The sequence below is a fragment of the Lissotriton helveticus genome, chromosome 9, assembly GCF_964261635.1.
Source record: "Lissotriton helveticus chromosome 9, aLisHel1.1, whole genome shotgun sequence".
Lineage (NCBI taxonomy): Eukaryota > Metazoa > Chordata > Amphibia > Caudata > Salamandridae > Lissotriton > Lissotriton helveticus.
Window position 1 is genome coordinate 615,867,011 of NC_136070.1, and position 17,200 is coordinate 615,884,210.

The 17,200-nt window shown below is 45.5% G+C and overlaps 1 protein-coding gene across 3 annotated transcripts in view; it reads left to right on the forward strand.

Moving 5' to 3' along the window:
* AKT2 (AKT serine/threonine kinase 2) overlaps nt 1–17,200 on the forward strand; it is a 475,180-nt gene that overhangs the window by 158,201 nt on the left and 299,779 nt on the right. Inside the window, exon 1 of one of the 3 annotated variants that reach the window (XM_078660663.1) lies at nt 9,290–9,414. The exons of the other annotated variants lie outside the window; for them this stretch is intronic. The gene's annotated coding sequence lies outside the window, so the exon portion shown is untranslated. Of the gene's footprint in view, nt 1–9,289; nt 9,415–17,200 lie in introns of those variants that run through there. 3 annotated transcript variants of the gene reach the window in all.

Consider the following 17,200-nt stretch of genomic DNA (forward strand, 5'->3'; position numbering starts at 1 on the left):
GTGGCCAGGCATTTTAGGGAGTTCCACAATAATGAAAGTGGACTCCTCAGATACTTTGCCATAGACTGTGTTGGTCCTCTCAGGAGAGGTGGCAATAGAGTGGGTATCTTAAGAGCACTGGAGACTAGATATATCCTTGAAATGGATAGTAAGGCTCCTAATGGTCTCAATTCCACTGAGGATATTTACACATGTCTCTAGTTCTCAGATTATCTTCTTCCATCTCTCCGATCTGTATATTGGCTTCCGTAATTTTGTCCTTTATAAGTTTGTTTTTTTTTTTTTTTTTTTTTTTTTTTTAAAACCTTTATTGCACAAAATCATAAACAATTACGGGCCCACAACCAACCGGCCGGCCTAGACAGAATCAGTGCACAATAGCAAGCAATACGGCAACTCAGCAGCAATGGAAATACAAATACAGGCAATCAAATTACACAGAAGCTGTTACACCGCCGAGAAGCAGGAGAAAGCAAGGTTCTGATTTTATAATGTTCATAAAACAAAGTAAATAAAGAGACATTAGAAAGGATCAAAAGTCGCAATATACATCAACAACAGAGGTGGGCAATGTGAAGCAAGGAAGTCCACAAACAATAAGACAGGAGCAAAATGGCCGCACAGCGAGAACTAAACAGGATTGAAAATCGCATAATAAGCCGTGCGTCGATCACCCTCCATCCCACCCCGACCCATACCATTGACCCCAGAGAAAGAAGAGGAGAAAGAGTCAACGAATATAAAGGAAAAGAAGGCCCATAGGAACGAAAAAACGAAACAAAGACCCCCCCCCTACCCCCCACCCTGCACACACGTAGAGGCTACGGCCTACCCCCCCCCATAACGGCGTGCCTGTCGCCCAATAAAGAATACCCGAAATACAGAGAGAAGAAAAAGGAAGAAAAAAAACACACACATGTAAAACCGGAGGAGGGCCAGAGTTACGTGTCCTAAAAGGAAACCCAGGATAGTTGAGGCCGCCCGACCCAGCGATCCCCCATTAAAACAGTTCCAGCGTCCAGTTCCCTTGTCCACCCTTCACAATCCCAGCAAGCCGACAACAGTAAACAACAGTGAAAGGCATTGTCAACCTTGTCCCTGACGATCCAAAGTGGCAGCGAAAGGCAAAAATGAAACCGCCCACCAAAGTAAGATGAACAACTGCAAGTACCACAGCAGAACAGGGCGCCGTCCGTTAAGGCCAGTCCAACACAACGCCATGTGGGCCACCGGTGCACAGAGAAGAGCAGTGCGCAAATACAAGTCCCCACAGATGAACAGCGGGAGCAGAGGCAGCGCGCCCAAAACACCACAAGAAGAGTCTCCAGCAAGTTCAGAATAAAGTATAGAACATGGCGCCCAAAGGCGACTCTCCTGCAGCTGCACCGGTCCAGGATCGTCACACCACTCCAGGATTGTAGCCGACAGCGCCATAGCCGAAACCAGTTCTTGTACCCCCAGCGCCACCATGCACATCAGGATAGACAGCTCACCGTGCACGGGCTCAGGGTGTGGCGAAGCGCTCAGCACGCGATCACCATAGCGGGTAAAGGATAACGTAGACAAGATAGAATCCAAGCGGCCCCCCAGGTCCCAGGCATGACCAGCACAATCAGCACGCAAGGCAGCCAGGGCGCTCAGGATGTCAGCGATCTGAAGGGGAGCCTCCGGCGAGGAGGATAATGCAGCTCCATATGAGCAAAGATCGACGACCAGGGGCAGTCCCCGAGCCAATACGCCGGCATCCCCGTCTCGCAGAGTATCCTCACAGGAGCGCCCCGGAAAGCACCGCAAGGTCACGGGGACAGGGGCAGCGAGTCCCATATCAGTGTAGCACATGGATGCAGTGCGTCTTCGGCAATATTAAACACCCTCTGGAGCCAATTAGTCCACCAGTAGCAATCGCTTCGCACCCGGTACAAAATGGCCTCCCTCCCCGCTCCATAGAGGGAAGGCAGAGGAGATACAAATGTAGCACCAGTCGCTACAAGTCTGAATAAGTGCCGGGGCAACAAGAAACGGGAGCGCGCCGCCGCAGAAATTCCAAGCGGCCGCCGATTCCCGTTGGGCGACTTCGCCCTGCAGTTCGTGGCCGTTGTTGAGGTGGTCGGAGCCCATCTACTCCGCGAACAAAGACTCGATCGCCGCCATTAATGGCAGAAAGTAAACAGGGACGCTCAATCCGTCCCGTCGAAGGGATCACGTCGGGAAGCACACCGCCGGAATCAGCAGCACTCCCCGAGTCCGATACCGTCTGAGGAAGACCGGATAAGTGGCAGGATGCGGGACGGTACGGAGGGGAGAAGAGCGGGGCAGCGGAGCCGAGGGTTCAGGCGGCCATCATGTTTGCAGGCTAGGCTCCTCCTCCGTCCTTTATAAGTTTAACTGTAGTTGGCCAGGACAAACATACATGAAAGAAAGAACTTAGTTGTTTGGTCCACATCTGTTAAAAAACTTTGTTCCATACCTGGAGGTATAGCTGGTTGTGAATATAAAGCAAAAAAACTAACTGAGCTAAACTATTCGTTTTTAATCACTTGTTTAGAAATGCATTCTAATCTCACAACGTATAGGGGCTTTGTTTTGTGCTAACCTTTGATTGTGAAATGACATTTCTCAGGTTTAACCAATGGGTTCCTAGTATGTCAGGTTTAGCACAAGCCGTTAATACAGTAAACAGCGTATTTTGCACATATATCCGAACAATGGAGACAATGAATTGTACACATTAACTTATTTTGCAAAAGTAATCATTACTTGCATACTATGTAAATAGCTGTAAATATATGAAATACTTTGTACAGACATATATATATATTTTTCTATTATAAGAGTATATTTTTATTCTGTAAATAATTGTTTGGTGTGTCGGATATACAAATTGTATTTAAAACATTTATCAAGGCAATAGCTGATACAAAAGATGAATTTGTAGTCCAACAGAAAATGCATTACGCTGTGTATGGCTTTAAGGACACTCCCCTATGATGAAAATAGTTAACCAATCAAATTGTTGTTTGTTGAATGCATTAGCACTTTAAATTTCACGCAACTCTGTCAGTGCGCCATGTGACCAAGGCCTCTGTGTAGGCTGAAACGTTATGCTGCCGTGGCGTGCTAAGAAAATAAAGTAACTCACTTGCATCTGGGTCTTCCGTTTTTCCTCTGGTGTGATGGCTCTGGACTACGGGCGCGTCGTTGTGAGGATAACGAGTATGCAATATATATATATATATATATATATATATATATATATATATATATTAAAAAAAATTGCAGAGTTTTATATAGCGCGAACTAGACCCGAACCGAATCAGGTATCAGAGCGCTTTACATAGCACCAGTTACGTTACATGAGGACAGACACACATTCATTTTAGGCACGGTGAGATTAAGTGATTTGCCCAGAATCACAGGAGGTTTTGGCGTCGTTACCGAGACTCGAACCCAGATCCCCAGGTCCGAGGTCGAGCGCCCTAGCCGTTAGGCCTATATGGAGTACCATAAAAAAAAAAACAGTACTCTGAACCTGCTCAAAAACTACTGAATGGATTTACACCAAATCTCAAAAAGCACTCCCTCTGGACCAATATCTAGTTTTCTGTCAAATTTGGTGTTAATCCATTCAGGCATTTGGGCTGTATGGTGTCTAAAGTTCCTATTGGAAAATGAATGAATGTGCAAAACACGTTTTGAGACTCCTCCAAAATGTCTGCATGTTGTACTGCTGAGCCGTACCTGCAAGGCGTTCGGGGAAGCCGCTGGAAATTGAGGGTATTGATCACATAGAACAGCTGGGAGTCAATAGCATACAAACTTCAAGAGAGGGGTGCGTCTGTGTGCCCACGAGGTCTTCAAGGGCCACAAAGGTACCACTGTGGAAGACGTCCTCCATAGTCTTTAGTCCTGCCTGGGTGACTAGTTTAAGTGCAGTATCCTCCTGCAAAACAGAAATCGCAGGATGGCACCGCAATGGCAGTGCTGGAGCATATAATAGTAATTTCCCTTCCACCTATTGTCCACCAGGCTGTCGTTTTGGAATACAATGTGTTAATCTCTGTGCCTGGCATCCCCTCTTGTTTGTGTGGCAGGAGAGCCAGGAGCAGAATGGGATGACCATCGTCCTGTTTAACCACTAGGTGTGGTATATATTCATATGCTGAATTCCAGTAATGGGTGAAGTGAGCCTGCGTGCATAAATAATAAAGATAGAAGTCAGGTGCATTAAACCTCCCTCTATCATATGGTAATGCGAGTACATCCCAACTGATTCTCAGCTGCTTTTCTGCCCATACCAACGTAAGCAGAAGTGATCTAAGTTTCTGAAAAAAATTTCATGGGTATGCCAATGGTTATGTTCACAAATAAAACAGGAATTTGGGCAATATCACTAGTTTTAATACTGCTACTCTATTCATCCTGATACAGCTGCTGGTCTGATTTCTGTAAAGTAGACACCAGAAACCATGATTATAGGCTTATTGTTAAACCTGACTTGGCAGAGCTGCATTTCAGTGCAGCCATCTTGCCCTGGGCCCTCTAGCGCCCCCCTCAATTGTGTTACTTTATGTAAAAAAAAAAACTAGAATTTCACGGAAAAAAACAAAGGTTACAGGGACGTCATACTTAGGTTCACGCTTTACCCGTTCAAATCCATAGAAACTTGGCAGTTACAGTTATACTTATCTGAAGAAACTCGAACTTGTGGCTTTAACCCCTAGTGTGCGCAGCGAATTTTCGCGCTGTGCGGGAGTTTTTATGAGTGGGCGGAGTTTGGACGGCTGGGGGCCGTTGTGCGCACACGCCCACCGTGACGGTTGGGGGCCGTCATGAGCACGCAAGGGGTTAAGTAACTCTAGGCCATGAGTTATCGTTTCTTAACATAAGTATAGCTGATGTGTGTGTATGTATATGTATGTGTGTGTGGGCGTATATATATATATATATATGTGTGTGTGTGTATATATGTGTGTGTGTGTGTGTGTCTGTGTGTGAATGTGTGTGTATATATATATATGTGTGTGTGTATATATATGTATATATATATATATATATATATATATATATATGTGTGTGTGTGTGTGTGTGTATATATATATATATATATATATATATATATATATATATATATATATATATATATATATATATATATATATATATATATATATATATATATATATATATATATATATATATATATATATATATATATATATATATATATATATACCTGACTTGAGTGGTAGCGGTGGAACGAGGGGCCCAGGGAGAGCCATGGTGATGTTGGGAGCACCCGGGGAACACTGCGCCACCCACCAGCAAAGCCCCAGCAAACCCGTGTGGATTTCATCTACACCCTCCAAACCACCAACCCAGATGCATCAGATTTTTGCATGCTGGGAGTTGGAGTCCCGGCATTTTTCGCGGCAAGCAACAGGTGTGAACAATCAGCAAGGGGGAGGTGCTTTGCGGGACTACTTATTGAAATGCTGGTATGGGACTACTTTGGCGAGGATCTCTGTACAATATGGGGCACTGAGGAAGGCCTGGAGCCAAAATGCATTTGCCTGAAGTATTGTTTTTGCTGCCAATAAAATCGTGTTTTTTTCCTGGATTCCCCCTCTGGCCTCTGTTCCTTCTACATGTGGTGGGAAGTATCGTCATATATTCTGCATCCACCAGCGGTGCAGTCCAGATGGCCCTACCGCAACAAGTGACCCGGACTACAGCTGGTGACCTATCGCTGCCCTGCAGAGATTTTGCGAGCTCGGGATACCGAGAAGTCCGGAGTCCACCATTCGCTTTGGGTGAGCTCAGGCTGAGCGAGGTATTCTACCTCCACCAGGACGCTGCGCCGCGATTTGGCTGTCCCTGCCTACACTGCTCACCTGACTTGAGTGGTAGCGGTGGAACGAGGGGCCCAGGGAGAGCCATGGTGATGTTGGGAGCACCCGGGGAACACTGCGCCACCCACCAGCAAAGCCCCAGCAAACCCGTGTGGATTTCATCTACACCCTCCAAACCACCAACCCAGATGCATCGGATTATTGCATGCTGGGAGTTGGAGTCCCGGCATTTTTCGCGGCAAGCAACAGGTGTGAACAATCAGCAAGGGGGAGGTGCTTTGCGGGACTACTTATTGAAATGCTGGTATGGGACTACTTTGGCGAGGATCTCTGTACAATATGGGGCACTGAGGAAGGCCTGGAGCCGAAATGCATTTGCCTGAAGTATTGTTTTTGCTGCCAATAAAATCGTGGTTTTTTCCTGGATTCCCCCTCTGGCCTCTGTTCCTTCTACATGTGGTGGTAAGTATCGTCATATATATATATGTGTGTATATTACCTACTGGCGTTCGCCAGTAGGTAGTTATAGTTAGGATCTACTTTCCATAGGAAATCCGCAACATTCTATTGGGAATAACTTTGGCGCCGGTGGACGAATCTTCGCGAATTTCTCAAAGAAGATGGCCTGCTCAGCTCCGCTCCTTCCCTGAAAGTTTGGGGGGGGATTCGTCAAGCGGGGGCCGAGATAAAAGGGGGGTCCCAAAACATGTTTTCCCCATGTTAATTTCCATAGGGCGGTTGGACTCACTTTTAGCTCGAACGGCTGAAAGGATTTCCACCAAACTTGGCAAAATTGTAGGGACTGGTAGCCCGATGTGCCTTTGCTATGTCTCAAGATATGTGCTCCAGTGGATTTTGAGTAATTTAGGTTAAAAAAAAGATATATATCTATAAGCGCGCCCCGGTACGCGCACCGAGGCGCGTACCAGCGCGCTACGCGAGTTCGCGCGTGGAAAGCTGATTGGCTCTCTGGTGTCTGTAAACATTCCAAACAGTCCGGAGAGGCCGCCATCTTGTGTCTCGGTAGGATCGAGACACAAGAGGTGGCAAAAACAAAGGGGGAAATGACCATAAGGGGGCAGAGTAGACTCCCCCTGGCCCCCTAGGTTTGATGTGGGGGCCATAAAAGGGTCCCGCGGGGGGAGCGCCCGGTACGCGCACCGGGTAGCGTACCGGGGAGCGTACCGGGGAGCGTACCAAGGTGAAAACCCAGTGAAACAGTAAAATAATAATTTAAAGTGTTTAGAGGTAGGGTAGCTCTGCATAGAGGTGTTGTTGTGTGGGTGGTATAAGTACCAACATGTAGGTACCAATGCAGAGTTTTAAATTCAATGTAGACTGTCTCCTCTGTAGATAATTTGCATGGTACAGAAGTTATTGTGGTATATGGAATCCATACCATAGTCTGTCAGGAAAGCAGAAACAACATGGAGGCAGGAGATGAAAAAGAGATGTCAAATACACATTGGAGATAATATAGTGGGAGAAAGGAAGTAACTATGAGCAAAATTACTATGTAACATAAAAAAGTTGCACAGTATACTATAAGTCTCACTTTATATTATATTCATTTTGGTACTATTTCATGAATTACATATAAAAAGGAATAATGTCTCGAACAATTTTTAATTATTAAATAAAAATTTATTGCTGTGATTTTTCAAAATTTAAAAGAGCTTCCAACATTATATTCTCAGGAATGTCCTCATTTGGATTCCATGATTCCATTTCTTCCACAAAATTAACTAACTCTTCGTCCAGAGACTGATCCAAAAAGTCTAAATCATCAATCTCTTCCTCTGGGTTGTTCTTCAGATCAATTTCGAATGAAATATTAAATTTCTTTTGTTCTCCTTCCATTATTTTGCTGTAAATTGCATACAAATAAATATATCAGTAGAGATAGGGCACTGTTAGGTTTAAGTTCAGACAGGTACTTCTGAGTTTTTAACAGTGAAGTTATCTTTGGGCAGTGTATGGTATCAGGCAGGAAGTATAAATATAAAAAAATGCATGTGATGAAGCCTAAGTAAATTCATAATTATACCAGAGAAGCCTAACTTAATCCATAAATATAATTCACTGAAAAAACCATAGGTTTCACACCAGTTATAGTTAGCTAGAAATTTTACTCGCATAAAACCATTGAAATTCCCACGTTATAGTTAGTTGGACTCACTATAACTTGCGCGTGCAATCCACTGCTGATGACGTCACATATTATATCACTCATGACATGGTCAGTGACATCACTCATGACATCACTGATGACACCATCCAGTGAATGTGTGTATTTAAAAAAAAAAATGTGTTCTATATGTATATGTAAAAGTTGATGGAAGAATAAATGTTTAAATAAGGGTTTACATGGATGTTTTTAAAAAAAAAGATGATTGGTTCACTGGCGTATTAAGTGTATCTTAGTGTATACATATATTAGTGAGTAATGTTTAAATATTTAAATATATGGATTAGTGTTTCACTTTGTGTATAAGTGGCTGCATGGGTTGGTGAGTAGCTACATGTGTATGTATATGGGTTATTAGATGTTTTTTTTAATATCAGTATGAGTGTCTATATGTTTGGTGGGGGTATTACTTAGAACATAGATGCATGAGTGACTGACTCTGTATGTGTTTTGAAGACTGTATATATGCAAGACTGTATGGGTGGATGACTGTGTATATGTGTGTGTTACTGACTGAATGACTGTCTCACTAGTGTCTTTATCAGTAACTACATATGTTTTAATGTAGTATATGTGAATATTGATGTATATAAGTGAGTATATGTGAGAGTGAGGGATTGTAAGAGTTCCTGTTTAAATAAGTATGTGTTTCTATAAGTGATTGTTTGTTTAAGAGAGTAAGTATGTGTAAGGTTCCTTAGAAGTAAGGTGGTAGTGTGTGTATAGCTATATATGCAAATAAATGGATGTTCAATAGTTTATTTGCATGTGTGAGTATGTGTGAGAGTATCTTTTGGATGACTGTCGGTGTGTAACAGGATGTATAGGTGTATCACTACATATGATGAGTGAGTATATGTATGAGTGACTATATAGAACTGTTGGTGAATGAGTGGATGTGTATATAGATGGTGGAATTATTGAATTGTTTGTTGTAACTGGTATGGGTATCTCCATTTTTTTGAAAATTTTAGTTTCTATTTTTGAATATGTGTTTTAAGGGTTACATCACAGTGAAAGGAGGTCTGTCACTGTATCACAAGGATGGATTGTTTTAGCTGCAGCTGTTGCCAGAATCTTTCTGACATGGAGGGTAGCGTTAAGATAGAGCCCGTATGTTGCCATCTGTTGACTCTTGGGAAAGCTGTTTTGCTTCAATCTCGGACTGCCCTGACTCATTTAGTCAGGTGATTCGGATTAATTTTTCTCTAAATGTTTGCTCTGTCCAGCTCCTGTTTTTCTGGGCCCCTGCCTTTGATCTGAGCGTGTGCAGCTCGGGCTGTTTATCTCCAGAGATAGCAGCCCACGGTCCAAGGAGATAAGGCAGGCGGCATCGAAAATGCACGCAACTTTCATTCTGATTAATTACGTTTACAGGTAACGGGATCGCATACTATTTTCTATAGACGCATCGGGTGCTTTCACGTGTACAAGTGTCTTTAAAAAAAAAAAGTGTGAAAAGTTTTCCGTTTCGACATGGGATGTGTAGTGTGGTGCGGATGACGTGGGATTGCCGTTCTTGGCTGCAACTAGTGTGTCTCTCCACCGACCAACATATGTTGCACAATTGTGATTGTTGCGGAGATCCGTGAGGTGACCTTGGTATATATTTTTGAAGGGTTACGGAAAGAAGTGTTTATAGGCTGGTCGCGAGAGCTCAGCCTGTGGGCCTAATGTAAGGTGTTTGGCCACCCTTAATAATTTGCCTATATCATTGAGGGTGGACTGTGGTGCACTTGCAAGCGTTTTTGTCAGCCTGTGACCTGGGTGAGATAATAATCAACCTGTTTCTGTTGGAGTTCTTTAATATACCTACAAACGATTTACTAGCTATTATTGATGTTTAGTGTACGTGATTTAGTAACTGTTCACATTATTGTATGCAGCAGAGATGTCCTATTATAAAATACCCATATATCTAGAAAACGCTTCATGGCACAGGCTCTCAAAAAATAGACATAGGCACGGAACGCAGGGCTCAAATCGACCACAAATAGCCAGGTTGTTAGCGTTGCACAATAGGCCAGATTGTGGTCTCACACTAAAGAGAGAGTGCCAGATCTACACACACGAAGTCTGAATGTTCCACCCATGGAACTAGTTTTTCAAAATGCAGGAATTCATTATGTTGTTCAGATTTTCATAGAACGCGGTAAAGGGTTCCACTTGTGCATAGCCCTCGAAGTGCTGGCCCAAAATTCAGAGGCAAGATTCTTCAGACATTTGTGGATCGCACTCAAAGCATTTATTTATAAAGTTTTATATAGCACGAACATGTCCTTCGGGGTTATCAGACAGAGTGCTTTACAGTGTTCAAGGTGACATGAAAATAAAAACATCACCAAGGAGGGACATGGTATGGGAGATTCCCATTGAGAGAACACCTCAGGTCCCAGATGAACAGCACCCTCATCAAGGAGGGACTCTGTATGGGAGAATCTCCTAGAGAGCACAAACACCTCCGGTCCCAGATGTGCAAAAGTTCATGCGTTCATCAGTATTCTTTTGATTTCTTTCTGAATTTGGCAGTTGAGGGGTTCATTCTGTTTTCAGGAGTAAGTGCTTTCCATATTCATGTGGTCAGACCTGAGAAGGCTTGGTGTAAGAAGGTAGGATCCTACGGCATGGTTAACCCCACTTTTTGCCTGGTGCTATACTTGTTTTTGGCTAGTCTGACTGGGAACCTGCTAATCAGGACCCCAGTCTATCTACTTTCTCCTTACACTGTTGTGTTCAGTACTAGGTACATCCCAGATTGGATACTGGGCACCCTTGTCAGTCCCTAGTATATGGTATCTATGCACTCAGGGCATAGGTACCCCAGAGGTCTCCCATGGGCTGAAGCATGAAATATTCCACCCATGAGAGACCATTCAAAATAGAACTACAGGCCTGCCATTGCAGCCTGTGTAAGTTGGTGCGTGTACCGTTTACTAAAGATATAGGTTTACTATATCTAAGGGTCAATGCACTTAAAACTTATAAGTCACCCCATAGCAGACCTTTACAATCCTGAAGGCAGGGTGCTTGGTTCTAAGTGAGAGGGTGCCCCTGCATGAGCAGGACACCCTATGGAGTCCATTCTCCCGGGTTGTGAGTGAAGCAGCCATATACTATATAGAGGGCCACCATGTAATTATGCAACGACCATCTCAAAAAACGACTGCAACAAATTCTATCATGTTTGGTATCAAACATATTGGAATCATACCCTCACACCGTAAACAGTGTGGGAGGTATGATTCCAAGCCCTCCGTTAGGCTTTCAGTGTTCCCGGTACCAACCTTCTTGACCCGGACAGCACAAAATTGTTGCTGCCGACCAGAGACACATTTCTGCCCTCCTGCTGCTGAGCCAAGCTGGAGCAGAGGAAGGTAGAACAATAAGGCATCCTGTCACAGGGACCACCTCCCAGACAGGATTTAGGGTATTAGGGCTGAGTGGGTGCGCTTGCCAGCGCCAGAAAGTCTGCATAAGGGGCACATTTGGTGTCCCTGTCGATAGTCCAGTTCAAACCAGTCCTGGGAGCCGTTGGCCCCTGCTCTGGTGCGAAACTGGACAAAGGACATGAGTAACCTCCCCCTGTCAGATCCTCCCCTGGATCTTTCCAACCCTTTTCTTAGGGTACTTAAGGACTTACCTGGGTGTAGGTCTCTAGATTTGTCGTGGGATAAGATTCAGATCAGACATAACTTCATTTCTACCGCCTGGGCAATCTGGACTTTATTGGACTTCGTTTGGGCCTGGCTTTGTCTCCCTTCCAGTCTGCTGCATCATCTGTGCCTGTATATCATACAGGAACCTGCCAAGGCCTGTGAAGCATCGAAGACACCTGAAGAAATCTTCCTTGGAGTGAAGGAGTCACTCCCCTGCATTTGCAGGCACTGCAACTAAGTCGACAGGTCTGCAGATCCTGAGACTCTCTGGACTCCGTGGGCTTTTCAACACAGGTGGTGTTTTTTCACAGCTCCCGATGCCTGCCCTGCCCGCTTAGCAAGTTTGAGGCCAGTATCCCTTGTGGTGGTTGCAATAACCAAACCTCTGTGCACCGTGTCCAACTTGCAGTTGCAAAGGCTTGTTAAAGAAGGTCTTCAGGCTTCACTTAGCCCCAACCTCAAACATCTCCTGTGACTAGAATCTTCAGCCTCACCGCATTGTGTGCATCCGTGGCCTGCATCTTCTGGTGAGCTGATTGAGGTCCTCTTGCGACTCCAGTGCCTCCGGCCTCTGGGTCCATTTGAGGGTCACACTTGTTGTCTTTGGGCTCCCTTGATTGCTCGGTTCCTGCCCTGACTCCCCTGCTTTTGGTGAGTCCCCTGGACCTTGCTGGTCCCCACCTTGCACCTTCTCGACTTCCTGCGTTGGTTGCATTTGCCAGGGCGTGGAGATGCTCCTGCCAGACACTGACCCTTCAGCATTCGCCATCCTTTGTGGGACACTGAACAGCACTAAGATAGTGGAAAGGATGTAACGCTCACTGAAGACTTTTCAGATGCATGTAGCAATGCTTGGTCACAGCAGACTCTTACCCTTCCAAATACCAGTTCCTATCAAAAACAGACGTGTTTTATACTGGTTGAGAGGTGTGGAAAAAGGCCTATGCACATGGTTAGTATAATTTTGTTCCCTAATGTACGAGCTACTGTTCAGGTTGGGGAGCATACTACCACCATGAGACAATAAGCTCTTGTTCTCATTTATTACACGTCTGATATTGGATAGGTTATGTTATGAATGTTTGTAGAGCACATGACTCACTCACGAGGGTATCCTGGCACTTTTAAACATAGCCTGAGCAGACCTGGTCTGGAACCTCGTTAAAAAGCCATCTCTAAAGTTTCTTGTGTGTGAAATTCAAGTACTGATGAGGTGCGCTTACTTGAAGAGACAGGTCATTCCAGACCTTGTGGGTGAGGCAAGAGAAAGCTCGGCCATCAGGTCTTGCACTGCAAATGCAAGAGATATGTATGAGTTGGAGTCCGACAGAACAAACTTGTCCGGTAGGTGTTTGGAAGTTGATTCAGGTTTGGAGGTTGGTGTGGCTTAGGTTGTGTTGTGCTTTCTTTTTTTTTTTTTTGTGTAACTTTTTATAATAGAAAACAAAAAGAAACAACACATCAAACATACAATCAAGGCAATACAGCAAGAATACAGCCATTAGGCCTGTGCTCAAGGAGGACGGGAGATATGTGACAACAGGAGAAAGATTTTTCGAATACAGATGAGGGGAGGGTGCCAAAGGCAAAATTGCATATGAACAGCCCAATACACCACGGCCAGAAGGAACGTGGTCCGGGCGACTGGGAAGTACTAGGAATCGCAGTGAGTGGGGGCGTACAGATATCTCCACGGTATGAGTTACACTGATCCCAAATCTTCCCCCATTTCTTGGGTTTGCCTCTTGCCACATACACTGTCTTCTCTCTGAACATGCACCAGTCCAGACTCTCTTTCCAAGTAGTCACTGTAGGCGGCCTCGGGGATCCCCACAACTGTGCAATATCCCTCTTCGCAACCATATTGGCAAGAGTCATCCATCGAAGCTGCGACACGTCATAATCATTCGGACCCCACACATTCAATAAACATTGCCGGGCTTCCGGCATCATCACAACACCCGTTACTTCATCCATCACCTCATGTATACTTATCCAAAATCGCACGACCTCAGGGCATTCCCATATGATATGGAGATAGTTGCCAAGAAGACCACACCCACGCCTACACATGCCATCTGTGGAATAGCCCATATGAATCAGGCGGGGACCGGTGACATAGATTCTGTGGAGGATCTTGAGTTGAACCAGACGGAGGCGGGCCGGAATCGCCACCTCCCTGGGAGAGGAGATCGCACTCTGCCAGTCCTCATCATCAAGTTCAATACCATCAGCAATCCAAGCTGCACGAAGGCGATCAAGCAGACTTGATCGGTCATTAATCATTTGCTTATAGAACAATGAGATAGTACTGTCTGGCACATGACCGTCTAGTATACGATCTTCGAGGGGGGAGGATTCCGGAATGTCACTACCCACTGGCAACACAGAGTTCAGAGCATGGCGTACCTGGACATAACGAAATTTTCCCCTATCACTCAGCTTGTACTCTACTTGCAGATACGAGAAGGTCTTTACCTCTCCTTTAACCCAGAGATCACGCACCTTACTAATACCGATCGTGTCCCATTTATCACATCCCTTCGTCTGCCATAGGCCACCCAACTTCGCAGAGGCATAGAGCGGAGTCGCGCCCGTTATTTTATCACTCCAGCCCATAGCCGCCGTTGCGCTATGCCATACCCTCATGGCTATAGCGGTAGGTCCCGAGAGTTGTGAACGCGAGGGTCCCGAATAAAGCGCCCTGTAGTAATCACCACCCGGGAGCAGCCACTTATCCATTTAAATTGCTGGATTCAACGCCGGGCCATACATCCCGTGGTTGATGGCAGCAAGGTGGGAGGCCCAATATTACCGACGAATATCTGGGAGCGCTATACCGCCATCAGACCAGGGAAGTGTCAATTTTGAAAGAGCGATGCGGGAATGTCCGTCCCATATTAATTGTCTCTGCAATGATTCTACTTCCCGAAAATATTTAGACGGGATGACATCGAAACTATTCTGAAGTGCGTATAGGAACCGCGGTAAGGACATAATTTTAAAAAGAGCCGCACGCCCCAGGGGAGATAATGGTAATTTACGCCAACGCGCTACTTCAGAGCGCAACCTTTGAAGCGGGGGGTGCAAATTGCGTTCATTGCGAGCCGCCGGACCCAATGAGATAAATACACCCAAGTACTTAAAGCCAGACTGCGACAACTGGATGGGACAGCCCCGCGGCAAACGAGGGACATCACCCGCAAGTACATAAATGTAGGATTTCGACCAGTTAATAAGGCCCGAGTTCTTCCCGAAGGAGGTAAGTACGTCAAACAATATGTTGAGCGATTTTTGGGGAGAGGTGAGGTACAATAAAATATCATCCGCGTATAAGGAAATGCGATCTTCAAATTCCGGCATCCAGCGTATACCCTTCAGCGAAGGTTCCCATCGTAGCCAAGCAGCGAGTGGCTACAACGCCAAAGCAAAGAGGAGCAGGGACAACGGACAACGCTGCCGCGTGCCCCTCCCAAGAGTGAAAGGCACGGAGACACGGCCATTGACCACCACCTGTGCCAGTGGCGTTTCATACAGGAGTTTGACCCAACCAATAAAACCAGCGCCGAATCCAAACTTGGCGAGTACCGCCCAGAGATAAGACCATTCGATAGTATCAAAGGCCATCGTGGCGTCTAAGGACGCCAAGATGGCCGGTTCACGCAGCGTCGGGCCCTCGCGAGAACACCATGCAAACGTCGCAAATTTAATGCCGTATTACGGTGCGGGATAAAACCCGATTGATCCGGATGTATCAGGTCGCTAATAACCGTAATCAGACGATTAGCAAGCAGTTTGGCGAGGATCTTAGGCTCCGCATTTAAGAGCGAAATGGGTCTGTAGGACGAGCAAAGATCTCTTGGCTTGCCCTCCTTATGGATCACTACAATGGTAGCAAGACGCTGATCTCTAGGGAGGGAGCCATTGTCTCCCGCAGCCAAAAGCATATCACGGAGATAGGGAGCTAGAGTATCAGGGCGTAATTTATACAGTTCAATAGGAAGGCCGTTGGGACCCAGAGCTTTGCCGGAACTAATGGAGCGTAGCGCGAGAGCCACCTCATCCACAGAGGGCGTGGCATCCAAACAGTCTCGATCCGATTCCGACAAACTTGGCAGTGCTAAATCTCGAAGCAACAACTGCGAATCCTCCTCAGGCCTGTCGGACACCGAGGTATAGACTTTTTAGGTCTCGCCTTTCCCATTCCGAAGGAATGGGAAATGGCGAGAATTCAAGTGCTCGAACTGATTGTCAAACCACCGCATTTTTTCGTGGCGTTTTCTTCGAGTGCACGTGGCCACAGGCACGCGCTTTTGGCCCATACACTCACGCAACGCCACTCACTCACCCACGCAACGCCACTCACTCACCCACGCAACGCCACTCACTCACCCACGCAACGCCACTCACTCACCCACGCAACGCCACTCACTCACCCACGCAACGCCACTCACCCACGCAACGCCACTCACACACGCAACGCCAGGCTACACATCATAAATAACAATCATTTGCAATGCTATAGGTCTCCCATTTACTTAAATTGAACATAATGGCATTGTAAATGACAATAACTTTCAAAAATTTTTACTTTTACAATAAATTGAAAAGGCATTGTCATTTACTATGCCAACAGCTTAAAGTTGCCTAAATGCAAGACTTATTGCATTGCATTGCAAATAGCCAATAGGGCTCGCTTTTGGGACCATCTAAGTGTTTATGCATGCGACATTTTATGTTGTTGCAACAAGGAAATTATGCTGCATAACTACTTATAAGGGCCCAAAAGCGAGACCTATTGGCAATGCCAATGCTTGTTGAAAATAATCAGTAAAGCATTCAACAATTTCGACAGGGTCTGTCACACGCACACCACCACATGTCTCAACCACCGGAACCACTCGACTCTCTCTCTCTCTCTTCTGTCCAGCCAGGCAATCAATTTTCCTGCTTTATCACCCACATCATATAGCCGTCCCTGCTGTTCCCTACTCATCATCTTTGCCGCATCAGTAACCAGAGTTTTATATTCTAATTGTTTAAGGCGGAGGACGTGTAGTGCCTCATGAGTGGCCTCTCGTTCCAATGCAGTCTCCAGGTCTGTGATTTCAGTCTCGAGCTGAACAATGGCCTCATTCTTACATTTCTTTGCACACCCCACCAAAGACAATGCCTGTCCCCTGATCACAGTCTTTAAAGCTTCCCATAACGAAACAGGCGAGGATACGGAACCAGCATTCTCAGTAAAATACCAATCAAACGATTTAATCAATTCAGTACGAGTCTTAGGGTTAAGAAGATACCAGGGGTTAATCGGGGCCACCCTCCCTTCAGCGCCGATATTAAAATTAAAATGAAACCAAATAGAGGAATGATCTGATATACCCCGGGCCAAGTGTTTAATCTCTCCAATCAAAGGGGACAGGGCAGCTGGTATCAGGATATAATCCAATCTAGAAATACTACCATGAGCACCCGAATGGAAAGTGAACTGTGTTTGCTCTGGA